Below are 20,936 nucleotides of genomic sequence, written 5' to 3'. Positions count from 1 at the left end.
AACGGTGTTCCCACACGCCGTTGTCTCAATAGATTATGATGCTTCCCGTATAGGAATTCCTACAATTACAGCCGCCATTATCATTTGTCATCGACGCCATGACAGCACCCCGATTTGTCACGTACAGACATTACGGACCCGTTATATAGATGGAATGCCAGTAGAACAATTTCACGCCTTATCGCTATTTTTCATCACTTTTCAATACCATATTGGTGTCTAATACGTGTACTGGTTTAAGAAAGGCCACCTACTTAGTGTTTATAGTTGTTTGTTTTGTGAAATTGTATGCGCTCCCATTGAAGTTATTTTTATGACATTTTTTTTTATAATATAGGAGTAGCAGACGAGCGTGCAGTCCACCTAATGGTAAATGGCTACCGCCGCCCATGGACATCTGTAATAAACCTCAGATAGGATTAGGTATTCCCACCTGAGGTCGGCCACAGATGCGCCGCTACCCCTGAGGACTAAGCTGGAACGCCTCGGAAAAGTCGGCCTCCCTTACCACACCCTTCAAAATGGAACACAGCAGCGCCTAACACTGCTGTTATTAGGTAGAAATAGGTGTGGCGGTGGTACCGCCGAAGTCGAACCACAAAGGGTTCTACCTAGGGGTGTGCGAATATCGTTCGAATCGAATCGAATCGAATATCAATATTCGATTCGAAATTCGAATCGAATAATTCGAATTTTCGAATTATTCGAAATTCTTCGAATAATTCGAAAAATTTCGAATAATTCGAAAAATTTCGAATAATTCGTAAAAATTTCGAATGATTCGAAAGTTTTCGAATAATTCGCGAATTAAGGGGGTATTCTAGTCTAGAAGCATGAATTTCAGGTAATTTTTTGAAGTGCCGTAAAAAAAGGCAATCAATATTTTTACCATCAATTTTTTTATAAGTTATTTATTAACATTACAAGAATAGGATCATCCCCAAATTTCAATTTTTATTATTTCATTATTTAAAAAAAAAATCTATATTAATTGTTCTATTTGTGTAACTATATGGTTTAAATAAAATGTATATTGATTGTTAAATTTTTATTCGAAAATTGAAAATAAGAAACCCTGAAAAAATTCGAATTATTCAAAAATTTTCGGATTATTCGAAAATTTTCGAATTATTCGAAAATTTTCGAATTATTCGAAATTTTTCGAATTATTCGGGAACTTTCGAATAATTCGAATTTTCGAATTATTCGATTCGAGTTTCGAATCGAATATTAATATTCGATTCGGAACGAATAATTCGTAAGTTCGAATTATTCGCACACCCCTAGACTTCTACCGCCTTCAAATTCTTATTTTTATATAATATTTTATGTAGAGCTTTCCGATTTTATATTTTTAAGTTATATACCTATATATCTAGTAGGAATTAGGTACTTTGGCTTGTACTCGTATTCGTATTGGTCTCATAGAATAACTAAGCGTTAACCCTGAGCGTCACTTCAGAGTTAACGTTTTTTCATTTCACCAGATTAATTTGCGTATAGAGATAGATTAATATTCTAACATTTTTGATATAAATGAACTTAATTATTCGTTTGGGAAATAAATTTATTTTAAATTAGTAGCTTTTTTATATTTTCGGTAACAATTTTTTTTTATGAAAATGACACGAAACTATCACACAAAAGTCTAGACCCTCAATAGAAACCTAGATTACTAATTTATTCTAATTTTTTGGATCGAATCCCATATGTATCAGTTCGCTATTTTAACCACTACACACAGATTGTCACAATAGAAATGTTTGATGGCTGGTGTAGAATGCATGTAAGTATTGTTAACCGTTACCAATATGCAAGCATGCATGCATGGCGTGGCATAACGATAGCCAATACGCGATGATGGTATAAGCATCCCCTTTTTATAGTCGACCGTTACGTCTTTGTGATTGATGGCTTATTCGTGTTGTAATCGACCTTGAGATGTGTTTTTAAGGTTTTATTACAGAAGTGGGATGGTAATGAGAGATGTTTAGAATTATATAGTATCTATGTATACGCCTGATCACAGGTTTTCTTTCAGACACTCGGTGTTTGCCTTACGTGTGAAATGTCCGATTCGCGTTTGCTGAATATAGATTCGCGGAATATTAATTATAATTATATAGTACCATCGTCACACGCCTTATAACAACAGTGTTAAGTGCTGATGGCGCTGATGTGTTTTAGATTAAAGGGAGTAGTGAGAGAGACTTTTGCGAGGCGTTTTACCTTCATTCTTACGGGTATCAACGCATCCGCCTATCAGGTGAACTTCACGTTCATTGCTGCAATTACATAAATATCTGATCGATTTCACCTCATGCGAATGCTCTTAGAAAAGTCGTATTGAGCGTTGATCTTAATTTCACTTTTATTCATAATTCGTCTCTCTTAACCGTTACTAACTGCGGTTCAAGTGAAGTAAAGCCATTGAAATCGAGAATCTGGGGTACTGGGTTCGTTATACACTATTTATGATACACTTCGTTTTATTATTATGAGCATTACTGACGTTTTTAACACTGAGTATATCGCCATTGCGTTTTTGGTGCTATGGGTGTGGACTATTTGGGGTATTGTGCGTCCGCCTCAAAAGTTACTTATAGCATTTTTTTGCTTATAGCTCTTGCAACTTTTTGGAACTTCTTGTGTAAATGTCTCAGACACATGGTCCAGTATGGTGGACTACATATATATTCCAATCACTTAGTTGTTTTCTACAAAAACGACGTTTGGTATAGTGCTACTCGAGTTAGCACCAATCGATAACATGATTCTATTGGATGCCTTTCCTAAAGAGATGGGCTAGCTATAGATATTTACGTGTCAAATCTACTACTACTACTACTAACTAACTACTACTAACAGGATTGCATAATTTTCACACACATTCATAGCTTAGTTACCTCACGCACCTCTGATGGAGAGGCTGCCATATGATCCTAATATATACGAAACAAATTAACAATAAAAGATTGTTAAGAAACATTATTTTAAATAATTAGATTACACAGCTAACTTCTAAAGTAAGATCGAATAAAAGATAAAAGTAAAAAGTAGTGCGAAAAATTAGAACGCGGTTAACCGTAACATGTGAACGGATTTTCACACTGCGACGGGCGTTAACGGTCGAGCTTAATATCTCTAACTTTATTGTTACAATAGTAAAACTAATGATACTTACGATTGTAACTGTTGGTTATGATTTTCTTTAAATAACAGCAATAGCAATAGGAAGTGGTAAATGAGCAATAGCATGCTGTCTACTTGATGGTAAATCGTCACTGCCTGCCTATGTATATCTGTCAACCGTAGATGAAATAAATATATTTCCTGAGGTCGACTACATAATGAGTTGCTACTTGTTTACCCTGAGGACAAAGTTGGAACGCTTCGGATAAGTATGTCTCTTACTGAACTCTAAACGAAAATTGTATGAAAACGGTTCTTATATGTGAATGAAGTCTGTAAATCTACACATGGTCACATAGGCTGTAGCCTAATCTCTTATCATCCTGAGAGGAAAGACTCCTCTTGTCCAACAATGGGACCGACTTAAAGTCGATATCGATGTTATATTTACATTGACCTAGTTATTCTTTAATAAATAACGTAATCACATCGATATAAACCGCATCTAATTCATAAAATGCTATTAGATTAAAATACGTACAATCATTGCAATCAGCATCGATCATTGCATAGCGCAATTTGTTCAAATAACACCCCATTATGTCTTCATAAACTTATTACGAATTTGAACCATCGTTAGAAATAATTTAAGAACCCCTTCGAAAGCAATTATATGAAAATCACAGTACTAATTACTCACCAATACTTAAACGCATTCTGATGCTAAATTGCTCCTAAATTCTTTCATAAATATGAACCTTTGTTGGAGTTTAAAACTGGCCGATTTCATCTCCGTTACGCTCAGGCAATAACTCATATTTCCCGCTGTACCAAATTGACTGTGTAATTAGAATCTTGGCGCGCTTTTGTACCCGCCATAGTCTGACTGACACATGCTGCGTTCAGAAACCAGTGTGTACACAAAACGACCCTGAAGAATTCGCGAACTAAATACAACACCGCAAAAACAGGGCGTACGACTCGCTCCATTATCCTCTCCCTTGCTTTTCAAATTACTATTGAATTTAAGATTTATCTCGGAGCATTTTTTAATATCAAATTCACGTCTCGACTCGCGAAACTTGGGGTCGGGAACAAAAGTTTCTTATTGAACGACATAAGTTACTTTGCAGTTGGATTATATCGAATTTCCGAACGCATAACGGAATAAGGTATAGATTCGGAAGTTGAATTTGGAATGTTTATTGCGTTTCAACGACGTCGGTCTGAATGGAATGGAACACGTTTTAGCGGATTTCAATTTTGGAACGTCCGAGCATTAAGAGCTATTGCAACATTGGATGTACAGATTAAATAGGTAATTTGAACTTAATAGCGTTCGGGATAAGAATAGTGATGGGCAAAACAAAAGTTTGTCAAGTGATGTACAACCGGCTTGTGCCGAAGCGGATACATTATTGCAAAGGATCTTGATTCTGCATTTTCTTATAGATATGCATGAAACGTATCTTTGAAGACGATCTCGTGGAGCCCTTAACGACGCAGACTCCAATACGTTACTTTCTATTTTAATGTCGTTAATGACAATTTATGGGTATGAAAGGATATTCTACAATAAACTTTCCGCCTAGTATATATATTTGTAGAGTTATATACGTTTGATTGCATTTTTGCCTGTATTTATTGGTACTTATATGTATTGGAATTGTGGTTAATTCGCAAAATTCGTCTCGGGAACTACTACCACATATCAGTAGTGTCAAGCGCTACTATGCTCTAGTTTGAAGGGTGTAGTATGTGAGGGAGGTACATTGGCTCATCATTCCAATATAGTCTACAGGAATAGCAAACCATCGGCAGGCAATCTCAAGTTGCACACCTATTCACTTTTAGGTTGATTACCGACGCCAATTAACAACAATGGCCACTTAAATTTAATTAAATAAATATATTGTAACTAAAACAACCGTGTCGCCGTCAGTGTCACGCAAAGCGTTCTAATTTCAAACACATTTATTTTTTCTACAACCACAGATAAGTAACAGATAGTTCAGTTTGTTCACCTTCTATTTCCGGACGACAATTTGTCTAGGACCATAAGTTAATGACAACACTTCAAATATTTATTGGTTTCCTAACAAATGTCGGTTGGGGGCAGGTGGTCATGAATAATTCAGTTCGTCTGTCCGTGTTTGCGTTCTACGGGCTACAGTTTGGGGATCATATTTTAGTATTTGTATGCGCGTGCTGTGGGTACGCGGTAGTCCTGGCAACACTGGCAAATAGTGGAATTGTTAATGGTGCAAAATATACGAAAAATACGTAAGGTAAAGTCACCTAATACCGAGGGGTTCTGAAATTGGCACCATATTCCGTGGTATTTACAAAAACGGCTTTTATAAACTATTTACCAACTCATTTTTAATAAAAGGTATGTTATTTAATAGATAATTTATCACTCTATTATCATATGGCTATCGTAATAGTATTATGTGTATGTTTTTTTAAATAATCGCAAAGGTTTGCATTAGTGCCTCCATCAAACGTATGCTTCATACATTTTGGGCCTTTTGCACGTGAATGTCACGATTTCTCAAATAGTGATTTTTTCAATAAATTTGCATGTGTGTGATAGTGTTTCGATGAAAACATTATATTGATTATATATGGAATCGATAACATTTAAATATTGTGCTTAATTCTTAACAGATAAGAGTAAAAATAAGTTTAAAAATACAGCGGCATTAGGTGCCAAATATTTTGGGCTGTCCCTTAAACCGAGGTATACCACGGAATAGCAATTTCATAGACTTGTTTTTAATTTAAATTTTTATAGTTGTTTTTATGAATAAACGCGTCTTGCTTCGAATTTGACAAATTTAATACTTAATTAATATCGAAATCATTTTCCGTGGTACTGCATTGTACTGCATTACCTAATTATATAATATCGAAGATGACTTATCTATGTACTTTCCTAATTTCTTCTATGGGACAACTAAGGAGAGAAAATGAAGTTTATCCAGATATGGATGTAATTTTGAACAAGTATTGTATATTATTATGTACATATTTTAATAAAGCATCTTTCTGCCTCTAAATTGTGTAAAAGTCTTTTATTATTTAATAATCGGAATTTGGAAACGTGATTTTTAGTTATGAAAGCCTATTCCGATGTATATAAGTCGGAATTAGGTTATATGGGCACATTAATCCGCGGCATAACCGCAAAATACTATACAGGGTGTTTAAAGTTTTCATCGGTTTTTAAGAACATTTCTATTGCTTGTATCAGTAATTCGCTTAATCCTAATTAATGAAGAATTAACATTGTTATACGATTTTAATGGATATTTAAATAAGAACTAGAAGATTTTACGACGTTTTCATTTGATGAGATTATTCAAAATGAAACAATTCTATAAACCTCATGACGGTATTCCATATTATTATTATTTATGATGTACGATAATAAACCTTAGTAAAGTACACGAAGAAGAATGTCCAAAATTGTATTGCAGATACATGAATTGACTGCAGTTAAAAAAAAAAAATACATGAAATACATTAGTAAAATTAACCAATCAAGAAACTATACTATAAAAAGTTTTATTTCGGCAGCTTCCCTTTAATCATAGCTAAGAACACTTTTGATAAAGCTACTCTTTAACTAATAAAAAAAAATTTAATCGAAATTGAAACTAAATTCAATAAATAACATTTATTTTTATACACCATGTAGCAGTCGTTCTATCTCTTTCACTCCCTTATTTTGTATACTCGGAATTAGGAACCAAATACATCGGAATAAGGATTTTTACATCGGAATTAGGGTTTTCTGACTTAGTTCATATTTATTTAAAATACACATTTAAATCAATATTTAATCGTAAAATGTCGAGTCTATTTCACGAGTACAGATAATAAAGCTTCTGATAAAATTATTTAAGTCCTTATTAAGCCGTAGCAAATGCTTAATATCTGACGCTCTTTCTAGTTTTGGTGAAAATACCGCGGAAATAGGTGACTTTACCTTAATTTCCACTATATTTAAAGTAAAGTTTAAAGTTTAAGTTTAGTTAAAATTATAAATTTTTTTATTTTATAATTTTTTTAATGTATGTGTTTCTCTCCCTCTTCATTGTGGTACTTCATGTTCATTTTGCTTTTTAACTTATTGTGAACTTTAATAGTGGAAACTGTTTATTCTTCTGTTTGTGTCTCTGAACCATTTAACTATGTTATATAGCATGAATTGTTTGTTTCCCAAATAAATAAATAAAAAAAAAAGTATTCTTTTTTATTATATTTTGTGTACACATGTTTGATAATAAAATATGTTAACGGGTGCGTATAGTTAATATACGCAGTGTAAAATATTTGTTTCAAAATATTTTGGACAATTAAATAAGTTAAATTAATAAGTCACGTATTTAAAATTCTTGAATTCTTGAACATATATCTTTACATTATTAAAATTAAAATACCATAAATATAATTTTACATAATTTTATCGGGATATTGTATTTCTCAGTATATAGAAAGCAATCGTTCTACTACTTTTAATAATAAAAATAACACGACAAAGTTATTTAATACGGGTATAATTTAAATTACGTTACCTCGACCACTCGTGTTGCATTATTTGTGATCGCACTTCGAAATCCGCTATCTGTTTGCCGAGACCTTAAGCAATTTCAAAAGGCAGTAGTACAACTGGACGCGAAGTAAGTGGATTGATGGGAATGTTTGAGGAAGCCTTTTGTAGCTTTTGGCAAATTTACGCTTGCTCGAGCTTTTATGATACTGCAGTTATTAGAGTTTGCGCTTGCCCGATCTTATTTGATATTGTAGTTATTTGAGTTTACAATAACGGTGGCACTGTGTGAATATTCATAATGTTTAAAGATTATAATTTAAGTAGAAATAGTATTTTAAGTAAATTATTAAATCTTACATATCAAATATACTTATTGTATTCATATTCAAGATATGAATAAATTAATCATTTTAAATTTACAAACGGAAATAAATATTATATGTAAAATTGAAGCAAACATATCCTGATGCTATAACGTAGTCTTGAAATTCAAGACAAATCTCAAAGATAAGTCATGAAAATATACTTTCCTTATGAGAAAATTTAAACATAATATAGATTATGATCCCAAACTGACAAAATAGTTTAATGCGCATGGATCGCCGCAGTGCAAGCTAGTCTAGTGCGTCATTGCATCTGTTGCACGCACGTGCCAATACATGCAGGTGCACCTGTGTGCAATTTTAATGACTGTAATTCGCACATACTAGTAATACTTCTGAATAGTGTGGTGCTGAGCTTGTAAAAAGTTAAGTAACAGCTTATGCAGATCAGAGGACGTTTATAAAAACTAGAGATTGCTGGTTGCTACGTCTGCTATTATATTTATTCTGACTTCAAAAAATAAAAAAAGATAAGTTTCAGATATCAGTCCTCGTTTAAAAAAATAAATTAGACTTCAGTCTTCTACATCATAAAACGTCAGAAATGCCACTAAATAGTTGCCGAGTAATTTTACAACAGTTTTGATAGTCGCGTTAACCGCAACAAACGTTGAAGCTACCAGTTGCTTGTACAATAGTAGCCCGTGGTCGGTCGGCCTGTGGTCAGGATCAGCGACACACCTATAAACCTCTTTCTGTTTAAAATAGATAGCGGTAGACTCTTAAATCCGATTTTCCTATCGTCCCTACAGCAGCGACATCTCTACGTATTTCATTACTCCTCCCACACAAAGCGTATATTGTCCGCGTACGCCTACGCAGCTGCGTACCCCACTAAACGCCGGCGCCTCGGTAAGTGACGCTAATTGCAGCACAAATGCAGTTTCAACCACTCTTTGTTTTATTGGAACGTCAAAGTCAAACGGCAATTACAGCGTTCCTATTATAATTAGTATGTTCTGTGAAATTTAAGATAGCTACGTATGGAGTCTACTTGATGGTATGTAGTCAGTATTATAGAGTAATACGTAACTCTAAATAGGATGGAACTTTTACCTAAGGTCGGATTTAGTTTCAGTCTTCCTTACAATAGGTAAGGTGCAAAGCAGAACACAGAATGCTGCGTTGATATAGGGCAGTAATATATGTGGCGGTGCCTCTGGAGTAGGGTCACAAGGAACATTTCAAGTTCAAACTCAAAAGTTCAACAGGTATTATATTTGTAGCAGTTTACGGGTATATCTGATTGTGTTATTTAGCTACCATAATCTTTACATTTAACTAATAAGACCAATATGGATATGGAATCAATTAAAAAAAAACCCTTATACGTAACTCCATTTTATGAATTGATGAAGAATTTACTGTGAATACATAATAAGTATTTGTAAATATACTTGTTTATTATGTTCATATTACATCATAAACAACATATGGATGAGTAACATTTTCGTATTACATATGGGTGATATGACTGATGACTTAAGATCGTGTCTAGACATGAATGATGTAAAGCATACATCATAGGTATATGATATCAATGACAGTATGAATACTAGCAATTATGTACCATACATAATCGTATTTGGGGCACTCTTTGGTGATTTTATTATTAATTCAAATATCAGGTGTCATGAAGTCTAGATGGATATATTACTGTCCCAGTATGAGGCGTGGGATTTCTGTGAATAATATATTGATTATGGATTATTGGATTCATATTGGCCAATAATTTCACTATCGATTTTAAACAATGTTGGTTAGATACTCGCTGAGTACAAACGAATAGACGCGATCATTAATATGTACTCGTAAATACTATTTGGGCGTATGCGATACTCACCACGTCCTTTCTCCGCGAGTTGCAGATTTTAGATTACCTACGCGTCCGTACTCGATCGATGTGTAAACACAATATTCGTCGTAGTTTGACGAAGAACATATAAAGCAATAGCTTGTTTAAGATGTTTTTTTTACAGCCATTAATAGTTAATTTCTGTAAATATTCACTTTTAGTTGTAATATTTTTTTATGAATCCTTTTGATTTCGTCGTTAAAAGCACCTACGATACACATATATTATTATCAACTAAGAAAGTGAGAAATATATTTATATCCACATAATGTGAATTCATAATTAACGAAATGACATCCCACTTATTATCGCAAATAAAGTACAGAATGGAATACGATACCCCAATTAACATTTTACAATAACCCCTTCAAAATTCATAAAGTCAGTACATATTGCTCTACATTTGGTCAAAAGTCAATAAACCTTGGCGCCACCTTGCTAACGTCATAACAATATGTTCAGGTTATCTGCGTATCAATCTATGATCCTACCATATGGCCGGGGACTCGTATGGTGATAGGATACAGCGGTGTCATAGGCGTAGGCGAGTTTGGTAAATAAATTTTAATTGATATTAAATTTGTTTTATTTGTTATCTTATTCTTTTTTCCATCTATGTACTGTTCAGGAGTAGCAACAAATCTGGAATCGACTTCTCGCTATCCTGTTTTATATAAAGTTGGATACGTAGATGTTCAGGGATTGCAGTGGCCGATCATTAAATCAAATAAAATTGACAAATTTCGATTTTGATAGGCTTCGATCTTTAGTATTCAAAACAATGGATAGATTGAATATTAATATCGGGCGTCAGTAACGCTACGTTATTATGGACGAGTTTCACCTAAAAGGAAATTCACGGAATGTCAAGTTCCATAAAAATTGCTTAAATGGCAATGAATGGCATATAAAATATATTTGCTTTGGAATTCTCTCATGTCCCACTGTTGAACGTGTCATTCAACGTGTAAATAAGTACTAGGTATGTCTAATAAGACTTATCTAATGATAATATTTAATTTATCGTCCAGCCCATGAAAATCAAGCATTACAATATCATTTACGTTATTAAATCAATCTTGTACTACATATGTCTCTAAATTTATATTCACTTTATATTCACAATATACCAAGTGAATTATGCTGTTTCACTTTTAAATTATATTACTGAATAAGCCTATATGTCTAACTGAGTAAGGTATGTATTTAGTTTTCTTCTAAATATAAGCTGTGAGAATTATTAAAACCGCTACCTCTTATTACTATAAGGAATTAGAGTTACTTAATATTAGGTAGTGTCCACAGAGTCCAGATGTAGGACGATAAGTAAGGACAGCTGTGTTATTATTTTAATTATATTACTTCAGTATGTTACATTATCTATGTAATTAATTTTATCATATTGCTAAAATTATGAATGTTATATTTTTATTAGAATACTTGCGTCGTTAACGTACAAGAAATCTTATATATAAAATTCTCGTGTCACAATGTTAGTTACCGTACTCCTCCGAAACGGCTTTAGCGATTTTCACCAAATTTTATTTACATATTCAGTAGGTCTGAGAATCGGCTAATATCTATTTTTCATACCCCTAAGTGATAAGGGTTGTTCACAGTTAACATTTTTTTATTTATAAGGCAACACAACGTTTGCCGGGTCAGCTAGTAACATTATAAAAATATTTATTTTGCAAAAAATGTACTTCAAATTCTCTTGTTTTAAAAATGTGTTTAAACGAGTTCAAGTTATCGTGTTATTTCTTAGTTCTTAAATTAATTTGTGGTTTTAATTACGACTTAACCATGCGTTTAGTAAAGCAATTAAACTATAAAAGGTCAGAAATTTGATCAACGTCTATGTTTTTATATTTGAAAATGGAATGTTGGTATTAAGGGCGTAATTAATGGCCGCTTTAATTACTAAAATTAATCATTAATGAATATGTATCTACTATCTATGTTTAGGTAACTGTACTCGATACATAATTACATTCATATTTTTTTATGTATCCTGTTTTGGATCAGTTTTGACATTTTAAGTCAGTGTTTTAATATTTTGTACGTTGGTAAGTTTTTTTTATTAGATTTAGCTTTTTAAAACGAACATATAGAAATTCAATCCGAAAAACTTAAGGCAGATGCCAAGCTGTCAAAAGAACCCTATTGTTGCTTCCATTAGACGTGAGTTCAGAAATTGAACTAATAATCTTGATTGTTATGCAATCTGGAGCAGATCCACCATCTTCCGATCCCTTTGTTACCGTCGCTCCCTTTTATTATTGTTTGAGGAAGTGTGCAAATTCGGAACAATGTGTCTTGCCCTTACGCGGTTCGCAGTTCGAAATCGATTCACGGCTGGCGGGCTGTGAACCTTATATTTCAAAGCGTAACTGTCAAAATTGAATTTAGAACGAAGACATTATGACATAAGGATGACTTTTTCGATCTAGTTTTTTTTTTTAATTTCTTTCAAGCAACAACAACTGTCCAAGTAATGCCGTGATTTATTTTTGACAACAATTGCTCGTACGACGCGCTATGGGAAATTTACGAGGCGATATTGAGGGGCGGGCACAATAATATTGAAGAACGTTATAATATTATTATTTACAACATTCCCTTGTTAATTTAAATTGTAGGTAGCGTTTGTTAAATGTATCACACGATATTTCATGAGAGTGTTTGATAAAAATAGCTTTTAAAAACTACCATTGAAATTGAAATATTATATTGAAATAATGTTTGACACGAAATTCTTACATATATATTATAGTGTACATTTCTAATTTTCAGCAACTAAATAAATAGTTTGTTGAACATATGGAATAAAACATAACCTAACGAATCCACGTAGCTCAATAAGGCAATATTTATCTGTAATATAAAACCATACATTCTTGTAAAAAAAACTTAATTGGCGGGAAAGTTCTTGACGGCCAGGCGTATGGGAAAATCTTGAAAGGATAAATTCTTTGCGATAATGATGATATACTCGCAACTATAATTATTATACTTGTACTTACTTTCATAAAACTATATCTAGTCGTATAGAAAGATGTATGTTTGTAAAAAATAAAGGTTGTTAAATATTTTCCTTTTTCTGAAAATCGCTGCAAATATAAAAATATCTTATAAGTAGAATTTTGACACAACAAACAAAAACAATCGCGTTATTGTTGTAATCAAAACTATATAAGGCTGAGTCAAAATGGAACCGCGCCAAATTTAAGGCATGATTAAAACTAAATTGCATTGTCTTTGGCCAAAACGAGACCCTTGTATGATTTAATCGTTTCATTGTTTGTTTTGTGTATGAGTAATCGCTATAAAAGACTACCTATAAAATCTCACGTACACATCAAATGAAGTAATCAAAGGATCATAAGTATGTTAAGGTAAAATTAAATCGCAAGTACGTCCATAATAACATCTTCACCTCCTGTCACAATGCACAGATAATAATTGAAAAGTAAATCCCGACTTAATAATACACCCGTTAAATTTTATAGTCTACCTTGCGATACTAAAATCTTTACGATATTAACCGAACCTAAAAGTAATAAAACGTCTCCGTTTATCGACATAAAAACAGTCAAACGCAATATATATTTTTTCTAAGATGTTATTGCGAGTTAAACTTGAGACCTTACGATTAACTCCCCTCCGATAGCCGATATTTTATTGTTAACAAACTTGGCTGTATGCCTTCGTTCCTTAGTCATTTATTACTTGCAAAAAAAAACCTACGACTCTATTGTCAACTTTGGAACTTCGAATTTAATTTTAAATACAGAACACGTTTACAAAGGAACTTGCGTGGAACTAGTGTGATTTTTCAAACGTTTTTTTTCTGGAAAGGGTTCAAGCCAGTTCTGCCGTGACTTTGGCTAAAATAGATTAATGCGTTCGATATACTTTTTAAATAAACCTAACGTTGTTTTCTATCACACTAAAGCAAAAAGTCATTATTATTAAGAATGAAAAAAATAAGTGAAACGTTGATACACTTCAAATAATATACATATAACAAAAAATCTTTCACAACATAGGTCCATTTCATAGGCGTATATTGAGTCGAGTTCAGGAAAACGCCAAAAGAATAAACATTTATACTGCGTTGTTTTTCTTCTCGTCCTGTTTGCCCCAAATAGCGCTTAACCACATAACAATCCCAATTCAAGTTACAGTTTACAAGATTACTTATGAAATAGAGCACCAAAATGTCACCTTTGGTTTCTAAATGTTTTTAAAGTAGCTTTGTATAAACTATACTTTATATATATTAAAAAAGGCTATGTAAGCGATCAACAGATAAAAGTTAATTAAAGTATGTGTTACATTTCGCACGCAATTTCGTCCCTTGCTGAAAGTACTCTGTTTTTTATCGGTATTTTATAATCCGCCAAACAATTTTTAACAGTAGTGTCCCACACTTCATTTTGCATGTATTTTTATTATTGTTTTTATTATAAAGATATCAAGCATGTAGTCCACGTGATAGTGCCTGTCCATAGACACCTGTCTTCAACCATAAATAGGATTGAAAAAAGGTAACACAAATAAATATAAATTATTTTTGTAAGTTCCACTTCTACCGTGTGGTTATGGGTCTTGGGAACCGATCCCTTAATCCTCGGTACCCAGAGGTCAGGGGGGCAAACGGGGTGATTTATACTGTCAGTGGGCACCTGGGGTAACTCGGACTTGGACAGTCTTGAAATATGTAGGTAGATTTATTATTATGTATCTCTAAGGCCGAATTCTAACTTCAGAATACGTATTACTTAGAATGGTCGAATGTAAAAAATACTTTATTTTAGTATTTTTACCGGGTATGTTATATATTGTATTACGTAAGATCAAAAACATAAGATCTGAGTTTTAGTAAATTATAAAACTGTTATTTTCAAATCCGATTGACTTTTCTTGTTTCACGCGTAGTGCCCCGGGTTCAATCCCGATCAGACCAAAGACTTAAATATAACTGTTTTAAAACACTAAATACACTTTCTATTTTATTGCACATTTCTATTTCTATTTTATTTTTATTACAAATTATCACAAACATTAAATTACATCAAAAATAGTAGGGCTCAATGATTTCGATTTAAAACATCAATTGTGCTTATGACGGGGTGTCGGGCACTCTACAAACAGATGTAAAGATAAGGTATCAACAATCATCATATTGACATCGCTTATTTATAATGGCTATCTACAAATCCATAGACTGCCCACTCTATGATTTCCGACTGATTATAGCCATAAATTTTGATTTTGAAATAACGCTGATTAGTTTTATGGTGGTAACACGGTAGAGACTACCATAAATTAATTGATAAGTTTTATTTATTGACCAATGGAAAAATTGTGTTAAGCAAATATTGTCAAAAATAACTTATAGAAAAATGTACAGTAGTGGAGATAATGCAGAGGTTTCAATCATTCACAAAATATGTTTTTTGCAATTTTAGCATTAAATTAATAGAGAAAGTAGAAACTTGACATAAAGCATCATAGTGAGGTTAGTACATATTTTGTATTACTCAAATGGATTTAAATAAATCAAAACTGAAGTAGAAATTATTTAATTTTGATACAGGCTTTGTATATAATGATGCTAAAAAATAAAACACATGTTTTTGATACAAAATTTTAATGTAAACCGTTAATTTTTTTATCAAAAGAAAAAAAAATACAAAACCTATACGAATTCCTTTCAAAACCATGAGAACAGTTATTTCAAATGTGTTCTTATTTCAAACCGTAGTTTTTTAAATTGAAGCAAGAAATTGTATGAAGGAGAATAAGGAGACTGATTTTTATCAGTTAATTTTCTTCCGGCGCGCGTCCGGTGTTATTACATTTTTTCATCTGCTTTTTTTAACTTTTTTAAATATTTGAGTTTTTATTAAAGCAGTCTATATGTTTTATTCTTAATCATATTTATTTGTTATTAGAGTTTGAAATGTAGGTATATGTAGGTAGGAAAAATTACATGATTCAAATTAAAACATGGCGTACCGGTGATAACAAATATTTTTTAAGACATTTGGTCATTTTGACTAAATGGTGATGCAGGTGCAGGTGCAGATGACAAGATAGGATTTAAAGTCACTTGAATGCACTATTTAAATCAGTATTTAGCAACTACTCTGCTAGTATGTGCCAGAATGTTCCATTAAAATTGCCACCGTAGCTAATCTACGAAGATTTATCAATCGTACGAGATATATTGTTTTCATAGATATTTTGTTTTTGTTGAGTTTGTTTCATTCGTCTCATGTATGAAGAGTTATTTGCATTTATTCAGCTGCTACTTAAATTTGGCAGAAAATTCTTAATTATAATTTACAAAATAAAAAATAACATTATCTTTTGCAACTATTCCCTATAAACTGTTGCGTTCAATCCAAGCCTTTAAAACTTCGCTGCCTAAATATTTCTTCAAGAGGAAATGTTACAAAGACTGATTTATATCATTTAATTCGGTTCTTCCGTCACTCCTTCGTTGCTCATTTTAATACAGTTTGTTTATTACGTTACACAACACAAACACGTGTGTGTGTGTGTGTGTGTGACGTGAGAAAAGGTGCAAGTACATCAATGTGGTCACGTATTCAAGAATTTGTTTAAGGAAGACATTTTGAGCGGTTGAAATTAAATTAAATGTGTATTGGGGTTTATTTTTTGGAATTGTGGTTTTGTCGATATCGTGAAAAACTTACTGACACTGTCAAAATATATATTGTCAAATAACTGACAAAATAATCAAAAAAGAAGACATACAAAATGTGATAAAAGTCCTAGTTGATATCAGTAAAAAATATAATTATATTAATAATAAAAATAAATTACTTGTATGTGGAAATTAGGTATTATTGCTAGTTATTATACTTTATAATTACCTACTGTACCTAGTAAGTAAAAAATGGCAAAGTTGTCCATCTTGGCAGTTACTTACTATAACTTTACAATAATACATAAAAAACGTTTAAACAATATCTACTTCACTTTTTACTTACCGTATTTATTCCTTAATAAGACAAACTCACATTGAATTGCAAATCAAACAAATTTCTAAGCTTGTACCTCGACTTAATTCATTTTTTAAACCCCGAAACATTTATAATTAACAGCGCGTTCCTCGGAATAGCAAAACAAATAAATTATAATAACAATAACATATGACAGTTTTATGGTTTGGTTACCGCCAGGAAGTCTTGAGCACCCCATTTGCAACTTTTGTCTCGAGATTAAACTGATTCAACAGGCTATGGAACGCGAAATGGTATTTAAATGAAGAACTGGAGTAAAAAAATGTAAGTGTAACGTTCTTTTTAACGATAGCTTAGCATATGAAAATATGTCTCCTCTTTCCGTAAAAGATAGTTTAAGTCGTGTTTGAGTAAGTGAGTTACGTTGCCACAGACGTGCAAGATGTGCAACACAATTTAAACTAATATGTATTGGTATACTTACCTCTATTTAAATAAATGTATTGTTTAAAGTTATCAACGGTTTATTTGTATTTTTTACTTCTAGTCCTGACTCTATATTGTCTATGATATGCAACTTAAATAAAAATGGGGTTGTTTCTCAAGTGTGTTTAGAAATTAATTACATTTGTTTTTTATTGTAGAATGTTAGAGCACAGAAAGGGGTTGTCATATTTTATCATATTTAACTATTTATTTTTAGTTTAATTTTACTTTTATAATTTAAACATTTTTATTTTTATAATTTTAACAACTATTTTCTTTGCATCGGTTAAATAACGATATTGGCAAGTGAAGTAGCTTTTTTGTCAACTTTTATTTCTTGAAGTTGAATAATATTTAAATTATACTTCTTTAACAATTTAGTATAAAAGCATAGTTCGATTATGTACTCGTATTTCAGTGAAAAAACCAAGCAACGTTGAAATTTAATTAACGGACTATTTTATGCTAGATAAAACTAATAAACTTTTCCCATTATCCAGTTAGTTCGCGATCCTTCCAACGCTGGCTAGAAAAACATTGAAAATTCAACGAAGTCGAATGCACTAGACTGGAAAAGTTTAGTTCTCACACTGGCTAGTAAAAAAACAAAAAAGAGGTTTGGAATCGTGCAAAAAATCTGCGTACGCTCGACTGACTGCAAGGGTGCCTTACAATAATCTATTTAATCAGCTCTCTCGTTCTTGCATCAGCTTTTTTCATTAAGCTATCTCTGTTCCACTAATTAAAGGCATAACTGACCCGCGAAGGTGAGCTCGATATATTTTAAGTGCGTGAGAAGTGGTTGTTATGATCCTTTGTTTTATTGTGCCTCGTTGAGAGTGTGGAAGGGCCCTTATGCGATTTTTTTCGCATTGACTTTTCATTTCGATTTTGCGATAATGCAAGTACGGTTTGCAAAAATGTATCATTTTATAGAATACAATATTTGAATTCTCAATAACTGTAAAATCTATGTGTTACAAAAAAATATTAGGTATCGTGTAAAACCTTCGAAATTGTCAATTTGATATTTCTTAAAAATGTATTTATAAAATGTTTCGTAGACAGGAAATAACACGCAATTGCATAGAGCACGTGTGGCATGAAACGTTATAAATATAATATTTAATTGTTAAGTACGTTAAAATTACATTTTATTTTCCGATCTTACAGGCAAAGTAAAGATGAATAAGCATATCTTAGATATTTTACTTTATAATTTAAATAATTTCATCCCACTTCTCCACAGATAATAAATAAGTCCCCTATAAGTCACTGCCGTTATTGAGGAACAAAATTATGGAAATTTAATTACACTATGATGCAAATGTGTATGGATTACGCATGTGGGATACAGAATTCTTAAAAATTAATTCCATATCTTCCGTCTTTCCTTAAAACATGGTCGAAACTAACAATGTTGTTTCGTTATGGTAGAGTTGCACGTGGTTGAGTGAATATCATTATGATGAACTAACTTATAATTTTAGTGTCAGTATAAAAGTATTTGAAGTTTGTAAGTAAAAAGGTATTAATGTCGTGATAACTTCAATTAGCTTTCCTATATTTAAATATAAAAAATAAAGCAGACGTCCTTCAGATGGAACATATTCAGCGCCGCCTATTTATAGACATTTGCAACACCCGAGGAGTCGCCAATTTATAGCCGGCTAAGGAGGAGAATTCTTTTTGCACGTTTATTGAAACGACTTATGTCAGCTGCTTCGACTACTAACAGCTTAATAACGTACTCGTGTATAAAATATCTTTTGCTTTTTTATAAAAAAAAATACAAATTTACAAACTTTAAGGCGTTTAAATTCGAAGGCAAATATTTATGCTGTCCTAAGTTAACAAATCTGGAGTCAGGGTGAACCAAAAATACAAAATATAGCCCCTAAAAGGGTCTCAAAGGTGACAAAGAAGCGTTTGCGCAGGTCTATCCATCTCTCAGGTAAATCTTACTTCGATATGAAATGAGAAATTCCGATCTCACGGATACAAATACTTTTTTCTAAAACTAATGATCAAAAACAAAAAAACGTTCCAATCTATACGTTATCTCTAAAAGGCTGTCAAAGAAACATTATCATGTTAGCCAAAGTATAAAAAAATATATTTATTTTCTTAATTTATTCGGATCTAAGAAAGGATTGGCTCAGGTATAAATTGGTCTTATATATGGACGTAGCATACAAAAAACAGTTTTTGTCCCTATACGAAAAACAGATTTGCCTACGTCATCTCTTCTAAGATTAAGTAACTAATAAAATATGGGAAAACTTTATAGTCTTCATATATGATTGACAATTAAAAGTACATAATATAATACATATTTTTCTTTCATAAAACCAGATAAGTGAATTATAGGCTATGTAAAAGTGTATTAAGTTAGGCCATAAATGAAAGATGGTGAAAAAATTAAATTTGCGCCTGCGCAGGTAAATTTTGTTTTGTAGTTTTGCAGTAGATCCTTTAAGGTGTTCGCGGAGGTACTAAAGTACTTCCGGTAGCGGAGTGCAAGTCAAGTAGTCCTTAAGAAATGTAGGGAGGTTTGAATTAAGGTCTCTAAAGACTATATAGTTCTTATTTTAATATTTTTAATTGGAATGACTGTTAGAGGTAGAGTAGACAATAAATTTACTTTATTTTTTTTTATTTCATGTACCTTGTATATTTAAGTATAACAATTTTTACAAATTGTAAAATTGTATACGTTGTTAAACTATGCGTAAATATATGTAAGTTTAAATTTAGTGACGGACTTAAATATAAAAGTTAAAATAAATCAATTTGAAAAAAAAAATACGATTAAGGTATTTAACTTAAATTAGCACATGTTACAAAAAACTCATTTCGAACTTCTTCAAATTGGAACATAATTTAAATATTTGTTTGGAATTTTATTTTCTTATTCAAAGTTTTTTTTCTTAAGGCAAAGACAACTTACCGATACGTCGTTCCCGGGTTATAGAAATCCCTATTCACTGCACAATGGGATGTTCATGGCACATTCAAAATCCAACTGTCGCACTTAGACACATTCCACACGTGTTCTCAATTTAAAAATTCTTCATTTATTATCTACACTATTATTTATAATTTATAATCTGTACATAGTCCGAAACTTTTTAAAAGTTCGCAAAAGACCGCGCTACGAGCTATCGAAGTACGTGCTTTCCCGCGCAAAGCTCGTATTCGAATAAATTCAACCATGGAACTACCTGGGGACACCGTGACATTTGCCACGTGTCTGTCCCTTTCTCTCTTACGTGTTATTGTGACGTGTGACAGAGTGAGAGCACTATTGTGAAGGCGGTGGATATGTGGGGGCAGTTTTTTCTTCTACCGGTGTTTTGTTTTGGCGCCTTATCTCTCGCGGTAGGATCTTTGATAACCGTATCTATTTGATAAAGTGCCATTCAATACTTAGTATACATTTGAATGGGATCTTGAGGTATAGTTTTTTACCTCGTATCCTCTTTTACGTTTAAGTTTTTCAAATCATGTTTTATTAT

The 20,936-nt window shown here is 32.2% G+C and overlaps 1 protein-coding gene across 1 annotated transcript in view; it reads right to left on the bottom strand.

The window, feature by feature from the left end:
• PsGEF (Protostome-specific GEF) overlaps positions 1–20,607 on the bottom strand; it is a 79,040-nt gene extending 58,433 nt beyond the window's left edge. The window contains exon 1 of the mRNA XM_073079194.1: positions 20,369–20,607. The gene's annotated coding sequence lies outside the window, so the exon portion shown is untranslated. The remainder of the gene's footprint in view (positions 1–20,368) is intronic.
• Positions 20,608–20,936: the final 329 nt, after the last annotated feature.

The sequence above is a fragment of the Epargyreus clarus genome, unplaced genomic scaffold (assembly GCF_041222505.1).
Source record: "Epargyreus clarus isolate Ecla_fem2 unplaced genomic scaffold, WU_Ecla_fem_2.2 ptg000014l, whole genome shotgun sequence".
Classification (NCBI taxonomy): Eukaryota; Metazoa; Arthropoda; class Insecta; order Lepidoptera; family Hesperiidae; genus Epargyreus; species Epargyreus clarus.
The sequence above is the reverse complement of the archived record's forward strand: the minus strand, read 5'-3'. Positions and strand labels throughout refer to the sequence as shown.